The 16,888-nt window shown below is 28.9% G+C and overlaps 1 protein-coding gene across 3 annotated transcripts in view; it reads right to left on the bottom strand.

The window, feature by feature from the left end:
* The window catches only part of Vrp1 (Verprolin 1), a 91,466-nt gene that overhangs the window by 38,632 nt on the left and 35,946 nt on the right, over window positions 1-16,888 (bottom strand). The window contains exon 1 of one of the 3 annotated variants that reach the window (XM_075381365.1): window positions 9,270-9,299. The exons of the other annotated variants lie outside the window; for them this stretch is intronic. The gene's annotated coding sequence lies outside the window, so the exon portion shown is untranslated. Of the gene's footprint in view, window positions 1-9,269; window positions 9,300-16,888 lie in introns of those variants that run through there. 3 annotated transcript variants of the gene reach the window in all.

Genomic DNA, 16,888 nt, shown 5'->3' with positions numbered 1-16,888 from the left:
AATAACACTAAAATATAAATATGGTTAACTTTTTAACTATCATTCTTCAGAATACGAAAGCTCAAGGTAATTAAAAGTACCAGTCCATCATAAAGTAGAGGAAAATACCAACATATATCATACTAAAAATTAATCATTATAACTAATATATAAAAAAAAAGAATTGTGAGCAGGAAGATTTATTTCCAGGAAATTTTACTGTTATCAATAGCAATTATTTTAATGAAACAGACTGTTACATAAATATTTATCTATCTGTCTGTAAAAACAGTTTGAAAATAATACTTTAAAAAATAGAGTAAATGTTTATATCACATAAGAAATAGTTATGTAATAATAATAATAATAAATTAGTTTCTTTGATCAAACTAATTGACAATTACTTATCTTAAGACTATTAATAAGCATTTTAAAAAGATTTATTAACCACATATAAGTGTAGAAAAATCATGCATGTAATCATAATTATTTTTATTATTGTGTTAATACTACAAATTTACATACGACTTTTCTAATAAAAACAAATGTCAGAAAATAGAATCTAAGATTCAATATCATTTTGTAATAGTATTAATAGTCATTTTGAGGATATGAGATATGGATTGCCATTAAAAAATGGTAAAAAATTTAAACAAAAATCACAACATTTCTGCTAAAAATATTTTCATACTTAAAAGAATTTTGTTGTAACAAGATGCCATGCAAGTAAAATTTAAACAGAACAACTAATACAAAACAATAAAAAACTTTATTGAAATCATTTAAAGATTCAAAATTTACATTAAAAACATAATTAATTAAATATGGTACAAAAAAATAATAGTTACATTGTTCACCAAAACATTATTACAAAAACATTAATTGTATTCAAATAAACTAGCTAGCAAACATCTATCTCTTTTATTTGAAGTCTTTTGAAAAATTAATTCATTAGAGATGCTTACAAAGAAGCTTTTCGAAATGAATATAAAAATACGAGGTCTGTAAATAAAGTAGACTATTTTTTTTTTTTTGGCAGTCAAATTGGCAACACTGTAAAGTTACTAGTAAAGATATGGTTATGTGAACACCTGATTTATATTAGATATTAATATTTTTAGTCTACTGTTGCCATATGAGACGTAAACAAACTTTTCATGAAATTACTTTTTGTTGTGCGTTACAAAAATGAATGATACTAATTATGAGCAATGATATGCAATCAAGTTTTGTGTTGAACTTTGTGAGAATAATACTGAAACTTTATCAAAATTGAAAAGAGCACATGGAAATGATGCTCTGCCACGAGCACAAGTTTTTAGATGGTTTAAAACATTTTCAGACGGTCAGGAATCAGTTGCAGACGATCCACACTCTGGAAGACAGTTAACGTTAAAAAGTGACGACAATGTTGAGCGAATCAGAGTCTTTTGCCGTTTTTGTGAACAGGACAGACTGTAAATAAATATGTTTTACCGAGAAATTCTTAAAGACTGGAAAAGTCGCTCGTGTGAGACCAGCCATCAAAGACAACTGAATGCTGCATCATAACAATGCACCTTGTCACATTGCACTCTCAATTAATTTTTGTCAAAGAAAAGCATTCCTGTAGTTCCCCAAGCATCTTATTCACCTGACTTTAGTCCGTAAGACTTTTTCCTGTTCACGTTGTTCCAGTTGTGACTTTAAAATAACACCTCAAAAGACACCAATTTGGAACAGTAGAAAACATTTAAAAAAAATGTAACCAACCACCTGAAGGATATTACGGTTTCTGAGTTCCAACATTGCTATGAGGAGTGGGAAAACCATTTGAAGCTTTGCATGGCTTCCCAAGGGAACTACTTCAAAGGTGATAAGAGTCCATGTATAATTGGATTGTAAATAAAAAGTTTTTGAACCAGTCTCATTACTTTATTATTTACAGACCTCGTATGTAGCATATGAAAAAATGTCAAGCCTGACCGGCATCCAAACACAGGACCTTTTGATCTGCCATGGAGATCAGCAAAGTTTTAAATACAAATAAATCTTCTACAATTAAACAAATTTTTTTTAAAATCTGTACTGAAAGCGATCTCTGTAAAATTACATAACAAAAATTACTATAAAAAAGGAAAAGAAAAACGTAGGAAAAATTTGAAAATTTTACATTTTTTCAATTTTTTATAAGTTCTATTTAAAAAAAAATAATTTAATACAATAAAGCGGTTTTTTAACAATAAAAACCACCACACATAAAATTAATGTGTACAGAGTAATCCACGAGATGTTAATAAAATTTAATAACTAATTCTGGACTTAAAATAAACAACGCAGTTTTCAAGTAACCAAATGCCCTTACCCATTTCATTTTTTCTAAGTTCACAATTCTGTTTTTCAACAAAAATCTATATCTAAAGAACAGATTGAGATATAAATTTTATTTTAAAGTGGTGCACATATACCCAACAACAGTTTTTACAAAATAAGTTTGAAAACAATGAAAATGGTAGGCATTTAAATTCTTTAATCAGTAACAGTACTATAAATATTTGTTTTATCAAATTATGTTTTATTCAATAAAATGTTAACCTTTTATTGTGTATAAATCGGTTTTGATAAAAAACTGAGATATGGTTGTAATTGTTAAAAGGGGAACACCAAAATTATGCAGTTGGAAAATTTTAGCCCCTGCTTTATTAATTCATGAAGGAAGTAAAAACAGGCAAAAAATTGTCAAAAAAAGGGATAATTTTTACACTCAATTCTAACAATTTCAGTCAAATTTTGACTCTTTCTTTTTCTGTTTAGCCTCCGGAACCACTGTAAGGCTGGGGAGCAGAATATGTTCGAACCTGCGAACATGGTTCAGGGGAAATTTCAAGGAAATTTTTACCAATCATGAAAAATAGAAATCACGACACGTAAGTATCAACTGAGGTTGTATTAACATCATTTTTACAATTATTATCTAGAATAACTGATCTTTTAACAAGTTTTGAAAAGAAACATTCATTGTATTGAGTATTAGGCAAACTGAGAAAACAAAGGTAGCAATGTCATTCTTGGTGAGTGACAACTTATAGATTCAAATCGTGACAAGCAAGAGGCAAATTACTGATAAGATGTATCGGATCTCCATTGGATTTACAACTGTTTACCTCTCAGGTAAACAGTTGATTTGAAATCTAATAATTGGCTTAGTAAGTAGTCTTTTTTAACATGTCTCTTAGATTAAGCCTAATCCATTCATTTTACTTCAGTACCCTATTCAATGATCATCTTCCATTGAAGCCGTCAATACAGTCAATATTAGACTATTGTGTTTTGAGTTTTTGTTGATTATTTTATGTATTTCTTGTTCATAAGATATTTTTGAACAAATTAATTATCTGCAACCCATGTATTTTTTTTACTTCTCTTTTTATAGCTCATTACATACAATAAATTGTTTGGTAAAACATAATAAACTCTTGCCTTAGTTTTGGGCATATTTCTGACCAAAAAAACTGTTTTTGGGAGAAATTTCAAGTGTCTGAACATTTTCTGCTCTCCTGCCGTAAGGTATCACTTCAGAGGATGAATAAGGATGATAGACGTATGAATGTAATTGTAAGTTTTGTACAATCTCATCTCAACCATTCTTGAGATGTGCGGTTAATTGAAACCCAACCACTAAAGAACACTGGTATCCACGATTTAGTATTTAAATCCATATAAAAGTAAATGCCTTTACTAGGATTTGAACTTAGAACTTTCTTAGTTTGAGCAAATGAGATATCATTTTGTTTACAATAAAAAGGCTTAACATATAATCTAATAAAACATAAACCTTTAGATAGATCTTAAACCGTTAGACAAAACTAATATACATAGAGCAAGTAATAATTACAAAATTTAAATGTCAATAAAAAAAAAGGCAAAATATTCAAACTTATTTTGTAGAAGATATTGTTGGGTAAATGCATACCCAATTTAATCTACATACCTCAATCCATTCTTACGAAAAAATTTTATTTAATAAAAAAACAACACAAGATGGCAAACAGAAGGAAAATGAAGCGAGATATGACATGTGTCTAGTCAATTTTTTTTTATTTTGATTTCTTGAATCAGTCCTTTAACTTTGGCCAACAAAACTTACATTAAAAAAAAACCTACATTACAGTATCATTATATTCCTTAAATTTCTTAGATTCAGAATGCTGTTGTAGCTGCAACAGCATTTGCTTATATACAAATACACAAACATTGTACTTACAGGTCAATAATGTACGATTTGTAATTTTCTGATGAGAAATTAAGAAAAATATAAACATTCCGATTTGAAAAAAATTAATTAAATTCATTCAGCTGTACAACATAATACTGTTAACATGTAAGTAAAAAATCAGACCAAGATAATAAACTGGATACTGAATTTTTGTAAAAAAAAAAAAAACTTAACTTAAAGGTTGTAATCATAGTAATTCTATGAATCATAATCTTTTTGTGTTCCCAATTATTTTTATACTGAGTAATGTTTCCATTTAAATTAAATGATACAGCCACAAGTGCACTTCGTTATATCATACTGATATCAGATTGAAAAAATTATCTCTATTTCCTGAAGATGATTTTTAAACAGTAGCTATCAAAACCTAAGCCATAATATTATTTGTAGAAACTACTATGGATTTATATAATTTCATTATTTTTTTCTTCACTTTATTTCCTAGAGTTCTCTTAATAGTAACATACTTTCATTTTTTTTTTTTTTATAAACCTCTCAACCTTGCCCTTAACTAACATCTGTTTTTGTATAACATACATCACTTATTTATAATCAACATAGGTTGTTTTATGTCACAAGTAATGCAGTATGTTTTAAAAATATTTTGACAACAAACTAATCCTAGATTATTCGGACATCTGGATAAACAGGATGTATTTTTTCTTGTTAAATTGCATTTCATTTATTTTACAGATCAATATACAATTTTAAATTTATTTAAAATATAAATCGAAAGTATAATGTAATTATAATTTAGAAAAGTTATTTACACAATTAAAAAAAAAACTGAATCATATCGAATTATGTAAATAAAAAAAAATTAAACCAACTAAAAATAAAATCATAACAAAAACAAATTGATTTTAATATCTATAGATAATTCATTGAAATATTTAAAAAAAAGATTAACACGTACTGTTTATACGAGAGACATTCAGTAATTAATGAGACAAATTGATGTCGAGAAGAAAAGGTTCATTGAATCACAATGAAACTTTTTAAGGGTCAAGATGGCAATGTTGGAAACACATTTAATCAACTGCTTGATCATAATTAATCTCAACATAACCTCTTTTGTTGATTTCAGAACATCAGCTCTGTTTTAAACACATATGCTGGAAGAGTAACGTTCAATGATAAGATCTTTGCTATAAGGTGTGAAAACCAGTGGACATTTAGTCAAGAATGTTGCAACAGTATGGTGAAAAGTGTTTAAACCGCAGTAATGTGTACAAGTAGTTTAATTCTGGCAGAACAAGTGTGATTGATCTCCATTACTCTGGTTGAAGTTTCGACTACGGCAAAATCGCATTAAATGATCTTATTCACGAAAACAGACAAGCCAAAATTAACCAAAATTGCTAGTTTACGTAATATAGTGTTGGAACCGTGCATTCAATCATTCATGGGGTTGAATTATCATAAAATGTGTTCGATCGGTTCCAAGACATCTGACTCAAGCCCATAAAGACGCCTGGAGAAACGCTGCAGAAGTTGGGTCGGGAGGTGTTGCCACATCCTCCTTACAGCCCAAATCTTACCCTGTTCCATTTTTATTTGTTCAGTCCGCTCAAAAGTTTGACAACAAAGCGGTAAAAAAAAACAGTACATAAATGGTTTAAACAGCAAGGTAAAGACTTCTATGTTGCGGGAATCAGAAAGCTCATGAAATGGTGGGACAAGTGTCTAAATGTTGCTGGAGACTATGCTGAAAAGAACTGAAAGTTTCACTGTCATTGAATAAATAGTTTTTTCTCAACATCAATTTGTCAAGTTAATTATTGAATGTCCCTCGTAATAACATAATTATGTGTATATGTATGTTATACATAGATAAACAAAATTGTATAATGGTGTTAACATATTACCTTTTAATGGTGTTATGTTTTTATTAAAAAAAAAAGAATAATCATGCATTCATTTATAAATAAATTAATAATCAAATTAAAAATAAAATATAAAGTAATAAAGGATTAATTAAAGCTCTGAACTAAGAATTAATAGATAAACTGGAACTTGCTGAAAGAACTAAAGAAAGTCCTAGGGCCCAGAAAAGCTAATGACAACTGGAAATTAAGGAAGAATGAGGAACTTTATCAAGAATTAGACAGAATCATAGAAGCAATACATAAGCAAAGACTGCCATTCTACGAATATCTGACAAGAATGGATTCAAACAATCTGAAGAAGAGAATTTTTGACAAGTGTTAATTGTGACAAAATGAACATTAAATGGTTCAACAAGTTAAAAAGGACTTTAAGGGTAGCAAACATAAATGTGACAGATTTAAAAGATAGAAGGATGCTTAGGAAAAAATCTTAGAATTTAAAAGTATCCAAAGGAAGAATATGGTAACCTAAAGTGGTCAGAAGAAAGGAGTAAGCGGCACAGTGAAAGAGTGAAGAAGTATTGGAGATTAACTATTTTATGTGGTACTACAGTGACCGGTGTAAAAAAAATTAAACAAAAACAAGTATAAAATAAAATCAAGCTAGAAAACAAAATTCCAATACTACTTCAATTATTTAAATGTTTACTTTTGATTTTCAGCACCAAATTACAAAAACAAACAACATTTCAATTCATAATTTTACAACTTCAAAAAAAGAAAAAATTACTTTTTAATTTTAGTAGTTTCTTTTTAAACACAATCTGGTTGTCCTCAATTATCCTTCCCCCAATTATTTTGTTTGTATTCCTTGCAATTAATTCCACTAGCATTTTACAAAAAATATTGAAAAAATTCTTTGACTGTTACTCTAAATTAAAAAAAAAAAATTAACGAAAACTCTGCAAATAAATAAATGTGCAAAAAAATGTTATTTTTTTATAAATATTAAATAAATATGGACATATGTGGTTTTCACTGGATCCTGACGTTTTGACACCTAAGGAACCCAAAAAACAAGATTGAAATTTTCTGGATGTTAATGTTCATATGTACGTGTGTTTAGTGTTGGCCTCTAATTAACCTTATATTTCCAGAACTACAGCACCAATTTTGACTAAATTTGATCAGAATAAAACTACATATGGGGCATTGATGCCATTAAATTTTCAACTTAAAAAATTAAAGAGGTGAGGCTGTACAGCAAGGTCACTCACAGTATCTTGAAATTTCGCTTAATTAAAGTCATATTTTTCTTCGGCACATCTGTTAAAAATTTCAGAAAAATAAAGTTTGCAAAATCGCATCCCCATCCCAAAAAATGATCTCAACTACTGCTATGTTGTGACTTAACAGATAAGCATAAAAGTAACGCGGTCTAGCTGGTTTTCCAGCTCGATCACTCAGGCTACTTGGTCGGTAACTAGTGCATTAAGCCTTGCGGCTATACCAGTTTCCTAACCGTATGATCAAAATTTGTTCTATGTAAGTTGTGAAATTACATTAGTTTAATTAGTGCCTACCGTGACCCACCGGTTTGGTCTAGTGGTGAACTCGTCATCGCAAATTAGCTGATTTCGAAGTCGAGAGTTCTAAGGTTCAAATTCTAGTAAAGGCTGTTACTTTTTTATGAATTTGAGTATAGTTTGTGGATACCGGTTTTCTTTGGTAGTTTGGTTTCAATTAACCACACATCTCAGAAATGGTCGACCTGAGACTGTACAAGACTACACTTCATACATATATTATCCTCATTCATCTTCTGAAGTAATACCTTACGGTGGTTCCGGAAGCTAAACAAAAAGAAAGAAGTAGTGCCGACTGTTGCTGCTAGTACCGCCACACCCGTGCAAATTAAATATGGTATGCATGCAGGTTTTAGTTAGAATCATTAAATTAAATAAACAAAAAAATATTATATTGAGTGAGTGAGTGTGCGCGCGCGCGCGTGTGTGTGTGTAAGCCGTGCATCAGAAACAACTGTCAGCTATTCTTACTCTCTAAATAAAAAATTAGGAAAAAAGATACAACAATTTTTTTAAATATCTCATGAACAATTTAAATTAAAAACAAAAACAAAAAAAACACTTTTGAGTCATAGTACTTCACAATATTATTATATCTTAAGTACTTACACTAATTTTGATACTTGTCAGTTATCTGGACACCACCTATTTTTCACCCTTTATTGTTAAAACTGCAATTATAACATATATGTGACCTAAAAACTTAATCTTAAATCCACAATACACAACAAATAGCATGACAAACTAACCGACAAATATCCTAACTCTCTTCAATTTTTAAATGAAAATACTTTGATACACTGATCGAAATAACTCTTTTAGAGGGGGGAAAAATAGTTACCTGGACTTTTATAATTGGAAATGGTAAATGGACTTATAATAAACGTAAAAAAAAAAAAATAAATGTGCGAGTGAGGGTGGTGGATTGATTTGGGGGGAGAGGGTTTAAAAGGGGTGAAAAATGGTATTGCGATTTCTGGCAAAAGTTGAGGTCAAAAGGATTTGTGGTTATTTAAGACACAGAAAGGAATACTTTCACCAAGTTATGTCAAAATTAAATTAATTTTTCAGAAATGAAAAATAAAAAATGAAAAAAAACAAGTTTTTTCTCACGAATTTTGAGGTTATGTTAAAAATTGACATCTACAAAAGTTGTAAATTTTTGCATGATCTAAAACTTTTGTATTGGAAATGCTTTTTTTTCAACCCCTCAACCACCCCAAATCACCCCTCCACCAACACCACTCATGAGTTTATTTTTTTTAAGTTTATTATAACCCCCTTTACCATTTCCACTTATAAAAGTCCAGGTAACAATTTTTTTTTCTCTAAGTGTAATCTGGTTGGAGTATGAATGAAATTATGCTATACAATTCCCTACGTTTACACAATAATGATAACAAAAAAAAAAAAATACTTCAGTTATTAAAATAATAATAAAAAATAAATAACAAAATACCAAATCAATTAAACTACCATTTAATCATTTATCTTTTTAAATAAGAATGGATAAACAACCTAATAAAAAGACTTTTCCTTCTAAATTACCTGTTAAAAAAATAACTTACCAAGCAGAAAAAAGGAATTAAAACAATGAAATAAATAGGAAAATATACTAACTTTACATCAATCTGCAATTAACACATTACAAACCACTAAGTGTACAGTAACTAATAAAGAAAAAATCCAAACAAATTATTACATATATATATATATATATATATACAGAGAGAGAGGGTGAGAGTGAGAGAAAGAAAGAAAGACAGAGAGAGAGGGTGAAAGAGAGAGAGAAACAGTGGTTTAATGGCTATTATTTTTTGTATTTTTTTCCTAGAAAGAAAACCACAGATGACGTACCTGAACTTCCTTTTGTAAGTCACTAAACCTCAATGAGTTTCTCTAACGTACTCATTCACTCCTCTCACTTGCTCTCCATCTGTCTCCCTCTCTCACACATACACACTTAAAAATCTTACTCATGACTCTTTTACTACACAAATTTACCCACAGATGTTATCTCATTTAAAATAAAACATATTTTTTAACTTAATGTTATCAGTATTACGCACAAAATACTTAATAAAACCACAAAAGTAAGATGTTTTAATTATAAATAAATAAAAAATTTACAACAACCTCCATCTTCAATAAAATGTTTATCTTCTTCAAGGCTTAAGTGTAACTTCCTTTATTTCAAGTTTATATAGATAAATATTTTTTTAATATAAAAAAAAGTAGTAACAACTTTTCGATTATTCTTTAAAATTTAACTCTTTTTGAAGTCAGTACCAAATTAACTTAACTACTACTATTTCTTTAATCTGACAATGACTAAATCTTTGTATATTCTTTAAGACAAATATTCAGAAAGAAATGAATAAAAATATTTATATTATAATAAAACCATATTATATAATACACCCTGCCTAGGTGTATTAGCTTCTTCAAAATTGCTATTGTTATTATTATTATTCAGTGTATTTTACATGAAAAGAACTCAGTGTAAAACATAACCAAAATCATCACCTATAGTTTGCAAATTCTAGTGCGCTCAGCGAGACTTGTGCTGTTTTCACGTAAACTTTGTCTTGCGAGATAATTAAACAGATTTCCTTAATGAGATTAATGGCAGAATTCAGAAAAAAACATAAGTTATATGATGTTTTTACTGTTGAATGTTTGTTTTATGAACATGTTTTACTTTTTGCACAAACTTTTTTTTTTGAAAATACTTCCGCCCACACAAAAGGTTAAAAGGTTATTGCCGCCTGCAAAAGGTTAAAACAATACACGACTTTTATTTCCTCAAATATATTAAAGATAAATAAATGATATCAGTATAAAATAAAATATTTGGAAATTCATTAAGTACTACTAAAAACAAATTCATTGACAAAGTATAATAAATATCACTTTTTTTGGAAAATTGTTTAAAACTATTACTAATTATTTAAAAATGATAATAAAAGTATAATACAACCATTCTCATAAAACGATTCATTATAAAATTTTGCATTCTCTTATTTGTAAGAGGTGGATATATAAGTGTGTTAAGAGTAAGGATTGAATTAAAGTAAATTCTAAGATTTACCATTTTATGATTGTAAATATTTGAAGAACCTAAAAATGTTTTTCCATTTCACACTTTTACTAACATTTAATAGTAAATTTCAAGATTTACCGCTGCATTGTGGTAAAATAATTCAATTTTAACAAAATTTATAATTAGTAATTTTTTTTAAATAATTCCATAAAAACACGTGAAAAAAAAATAGAAAAACTGATAAAATTTATGAAGGTTATTTTTAAAAAATGTTTATTCATTTTGTAAAAAAAAAATTAAAAACTTTTTATTTTGTGAAAATTTAAATCTTACTGATGAAAACAAATATGAGTCTTTTTTACTGGTTTTTTAGTCCAATAATTAACTGATATCATGTTTGACATTGTAAACCAATTGACGTTACAGCAAGAATGCCTACAACATATAGAATTGCACAACAAACAGGAAAAACACTTCTTTGTAATGTAAAACATTCTTACAGTAATCGTAAAAAACATTTTAATAAAATTACATTTATTGAATTCTTGCCCTATAACTAAAGACAATTTATTTAATCACTTCTTGAACAGTAATAATGTTTTCATTTCCTACTTCTGAAAAGCTGATAAAATTGTCCGTACATAGAGTGAACTGGTTTCTTGTGTATGAAGATGTAAGTTTACCGATTGTGGTACCAAGTTAATAAGATTCATCATTTTCAATATTCACTATGACAACTATTACTGATTTTGGATCTATCTTTGCCTGGTCTATAACTTGGATATAACTAATAAACATATTTGAACAGATTGTCAAATCGATGAAAACCTCCGAGAGCAGTTTTTACAAAACAGCAGTAAATCTTGACATTTACAACTAAACTTAGGTAAAAATCCAAAATGGAAACATTTTAAAAGGATCTTCAAGGATCTTCAAACATTTACAATCATAAAAATAGTAAATCTTACGATTTACCCCCCTTTAAGGTAATATATAAAAACAATTTTAAAGGAAGCCCATAACAAAGCACAATATTATAAAGTTTAACACATTGTTTATTATATGTAATAAACAATATTTAATATTGAAGACATGTTAATTTTATCAAATTATTAAAAAATATAATTTTTTTAAATTTGGCGAAATAGATTTTTTTTTCTTAAAAAAATACGCAAATAAAATTTAAATTCACCTTTGGGTTGTTTTATATAACAATATTTGTAAAAATAATATTAAACTTTTTTTTATTACAGCACTAAGAGTTCTTTTACCAACATATATATTATTAATAGTATATTTTTATTCTTACCAAGCAGTTGTATTCCAGTTAAAATCTAAATTACAACTAAATATAAGTTTTATATACGACTCATACTATTTCAAATGTGTTTAGTTATCAAAAATTAAAAAAACATTTTTTATTATATAAATAAAAATGATTTTTATTATTTATACATATATAATAAAAATCAACTTAATTAAGATTTGCTAAACACATAAATATGAAATAGTTTATTATGATTTATAGTTCTAAAGCATTACTTGAGCAATTCTATTAAATAAAATTTAAAATGCAATGAAATATAGAATTTTTTATTTTGTAACGAGTTTTTTCTTTCATGTATGAACATATTCTTTTTTTTCCTGTTTAGCCTCAAGGAATCACCATCAGGTATTACTTCAGATGATGAATGAGGATGATATGTATGAGTGTAAATGAAGTGTAGTCTTGTACAGTCTCACGTTGATCATTCCTGAGACGTATGGTTGACTGAGAGCCAACCACCAAAGACCAACCGGTATCAACGATCTAGTATTCAAATCCGTATAAAAGTAACTAACTGCCTTTACTATGATTTGAACGTTGGAACTCTCGACTTCAAAATCAGCTGATTTGCGTTCACCACTAGACTAAACCAGTGGGTTATGCATGAACTAATCTATTCTGTGTTATTTGTATAAGAATAATCTTCAAAGAACTTTTCATATTTTTTTTTTTTTGCTATGATAAAATAAAATATGTAATAGATAAAAAAAAAGATTTATTTACAACAAAACTTTCTTTATTTTTCTATATATATATATTTTTAAAAAATATTTAATGTTACTTATCTACTTTTCCAAACCATCAAAACAGAAATCAACAGTTGTAAAATAATTGAACAGTAAACAGGTTTATTGACATAAATGTCACTAACAAATAAATACCACCTAAAAGTCTTTCGGAAAAAAAAATGAAAATCAATGACTCTACATGACTGATATTCAAACAAGCCTATTTTTAAAGCAGCTCACAACTTTTAACCAATCGAGGAAATTATAACTGATGATAAGAAACAATGCCATATTATATATATTGTACAACAAAGCTGGTAATATTTTTTCAAAATAAGCCTTTGGGTTTATACTTCATAAACTTGTTAAAAAATCACAAAATAAGTCTTTATGGTAACAGAATGGTCTAGATACCCAGGGGCATACAAGCACTGTGGAACTGCAGCATCCCTTATTTCCACTTAATATTAATGATAACATTTAATATAATGAGTCATTTTTTCTTTCTTTGTTTATACTTGTACAATATATCATCTTTAAGCTTAATGTCGGTAGCCATCCCACAATTTATAAAAAAGATACAGAAATCTTTGTACGGAACTGTGCGCTTCACAGTTCTAGCGGTGTAGTGTTTGGCTGTTGTGTGCATACGCACATAAGAGGCTGCACGGGAGAGAGAGCACTGTTGCTCCTGCAGTGCTGACCCTGGTATGCTGGTGGAAGGTAGTTTTTTTTTTACTCTGCGTGTGTACGGAATGAACAAGGGAACGTTCCTTGTTCATTCCCTTTTCTAGTTTAGTCGGTGGAAGAAATATGAAAGCAGTTTAGTTGTTTTTTTTAGTAATGACCTGAAGATGGCAGAAAGCAAGGCCTCTTTGATCATCTAAAAACACACTGGAAGAGCGATAGAGAAGGTAATTAGTAAAAACTAATTATGTATTTGTTTCTGTGTACATAGAAATTTAAATTAAGCACTGTTGAACTACAGTGTTTTAAGCGGACATTTTATTATTTATTCGGTTAAACCGAATACAGTTTTTAGGTACAATGTGCTTAAAAACTGTATATCATATTCTTGAATGTGAATAAGTATAGAATTAGATTTTTATCCTGCTTCCAGATATTCTAGTTGATAAATTTTTTTTCAAATCTTTTATTTTAGAGAAAACATGGCTTGAAAAGGCTCAGAAAAAATTTTCTCGGGCAGCACCCCCACAATTTTTTCTGCAAGCCACCACTGTGAATACCAATAAAATCACTGATGTTTATTTATAGTAAAAATGTAATTTAACAGGCTGTTCCAATTCATTTATTTGTTGTTTTCTTCAGAATCAAAGAATCTCATCTAGGATCCAAGATGGATCAAAAACAATTCATCAATGAAAAATTTCAAAATATGAAAAAATTAATTAAAAATACATGCTATGCTACTCTCAGTTTTTTTTTTGTTTTTTTTTTTTTAATTAAAATAAATAATTAAATTTATTATTATTATTATTATTATTATTATTCCTAATATGCACATTATAATCTGTTCAACTAGTGCACAATAAGTAATCGTCCACGGCTCAATGGATGTGGACGATCTGTAAGACATGTAAATGAGGTGTAATCTTCTACATACTCAGGCTCACCATTCCTGAGATGTGTAGTTAATTAAACCCCAAACCACCAAAGAACACCAGCATGCACAGTTTAGTATTCAAATCCGTATAAAAGCAACCAAAACTTTTATTAGGATCTGAACCTGAGAACCTTCGATTTTGAAAAATTAAACAAGATTTGCGACAATCAGTTTACCACTAGACCAGCCCGGTGAGCTAGAACAAAACTTAACCATTAAAATTAAACTTTATATTACTAATTTTGAGTAAAATATGTTGTAATTATTGTGTTTTAGATAACACAACAGATTCTATGATATGTGTCATTTAATTAAGGTACACTTTGACTCGTCCGGATTTCTGCTGGTTTGGTCCAATCAAGAAGGCATTGCACGGTAAGAAGTTTAATGGCAAAGAAAATGTGCTAAACTGACTCTGACATCAAGACGAAGATTTCTTTGGCATAAATAATCTGATTCAGAGGTGGAACAAGTATATTAATAAGATAAGCATATTAATAGAAGTGGAATAAAGAATATTAAGTATATTAATCACGCTGGACATTATATTTAAAAGTGAAAAAAAAAATCACATTGATTAAACAGACTATTTTAGCTCCAGAGCAACTTGTCTTAATTATTGAAGCACCCTTGTATAAATGAAACTGTGTCCATTTCTTTTATGAACATTAAAATTTTATAATAGTGTTAAATCATCAAATGGAAAATTTTACAGAATTATCTAATTTCCATACAAATTTGTCACAACAGCCAACTAGAATCTGTTTCATAAACTTTAAATATCAATATTTTTTCCTACATTCATTAATTTGAAATACACACACCAATCATCCATTTCATCAATCTCATATTCAATATTTAAAAAAATATTCATTTATTCCTCAAAATTCTGAACGACACCTTAATAAAATGTAAACAGAAATGTTATATGTAATAAACCGAGAACCAAATTTCCACCCACTAACATATAAATATATATCCACTAGATTGCAGATAATATGGCTAAACACAACAGCTTTCAGTATCTTAAACTATTATTTAATTCAAATTGGCTGTGAAGTTTAAGACTGTTGCTTAAATCTATTCACAAGAGATTACAGGATTAATCAATTTAGTAAATATAAAAATAATTTTTCCTTCACATTTCAATCTATTTCCATTAAATACAAAATCAATTTTACTTTCTCTGTAAATATATTAAAGGAGAAACTATAGTGATCACGTCAAAAATCACATATCAGATTTTTTGCAAATCTTAACACTTTAGAGTCCCATCTAGTTTATCTAAACCAAAATAGCATATGTATGTACATGCGTGTATATCCAGAATGGAACGCAAAAGTGGCAGAAGTTTCACAAATTCTTCCCTTCGAATCGCAGAGCCTGGACAGTGTCCCTTGCTGCTGTATGATTCTGTTAATCGGGTGTGTTTCAAGGGTTTATTTTAATGTCGGGTCTAAGTTTCAAGTTTTGATTATATTTTATGGACGGATTTGTGAATAGCGTTCTATATCCATTCGGACCGGCGTTCTCAAACCCATTTCTGGGTCCGACCACGGGAGACTAGGCTTTTAAAACCTGTGCTCCCGATGTAATTCCCCTTCAGATCATCCACTGAAGTCCTTTTGGTGCTAACGCTTCATAGGCTAGCTGGAATACGCCACAACGGGGCCCTAATTGTTTGGAGGGAGCCCCCTTCTCCGGAGGGAGTCACAATTGTTGGTTTAATTTAATTAATTGTAAGTACTAAAATTTTTTAAAGTGTGGATGAAGGAAAAGATCTTCATCTACTTCTTCAGTGGCTACCCTTCACGTTGCTTCTTCGCTGGGCTCTTTTACCGGACTCCAGTCGGTGACGGCGGATCGCGTAGTGGGTCTTCTTTCTTCTTTTTCTTCTTCAGATGACCTCTTTGTTCTTCTATGGCCTACAATTTCCGAGACTTGGCAGTAATCGGAATTACATGCTATTAACCTTGCTGTTCCCTTGTGTATGTATGAATATACATATGTGTATCACACTGCTTTTCAGGATTGATCAAACTAATTTTCTTCAATTTGACACTGAAGAAAAAATATTTTTCTTCAATCTGGGGCACATTGATCATATTAATTTTTTTCAAAATTCGTTAACAGAGTGGGAGATACCACAAAAAAACCCAATTTCAATTTTCTTCAGAGGCATTTTAGAGAAAACTTTATTAAAGCAAATGTGTTATACCTACACAACAAATATACATAAATAATTCAAAAAAATCAACTCGCATCTCTTAAAATTAAAAATTTTTTTTTTCCTTTCATTCTATCTCCCTTCAACTTATTTTTCAAAAATTATAGACCTCAAACCTAAAATGCAGAAAAATGTTTTTTTTTTAATTTTCTTTTTCTTATTTTAGCCTCTATTGAAGGGGTGTTAGATTTAGAGAAAACTTTGGTTAAGCAAATTTGTTACGCTTAATCTTTATACTAATACTTTTTTTTTAAATCTTTTTTAAGATTTATTCCCCACCTATAAAAATA

The sequence above is a fragment of the Lycorma delicatula genome, chromosome 13 (genome assembly GCF_047948215.1).
Source record: "Lycorma delicatula isolate Av1 chromosome 13, ASM4794821v1, whole genome shotgun sequence".
Taxonomy (NCBI): domain Eukaryota; kingdom Metazoa; phylum Arthropoda; class Insecta; order Hemiptera; family Fulgoridae; genus Lycorma; species Lycorma delicatula.
This window is presented reverse-complemented; position numbering and strand designations above follow the sequence as displayed.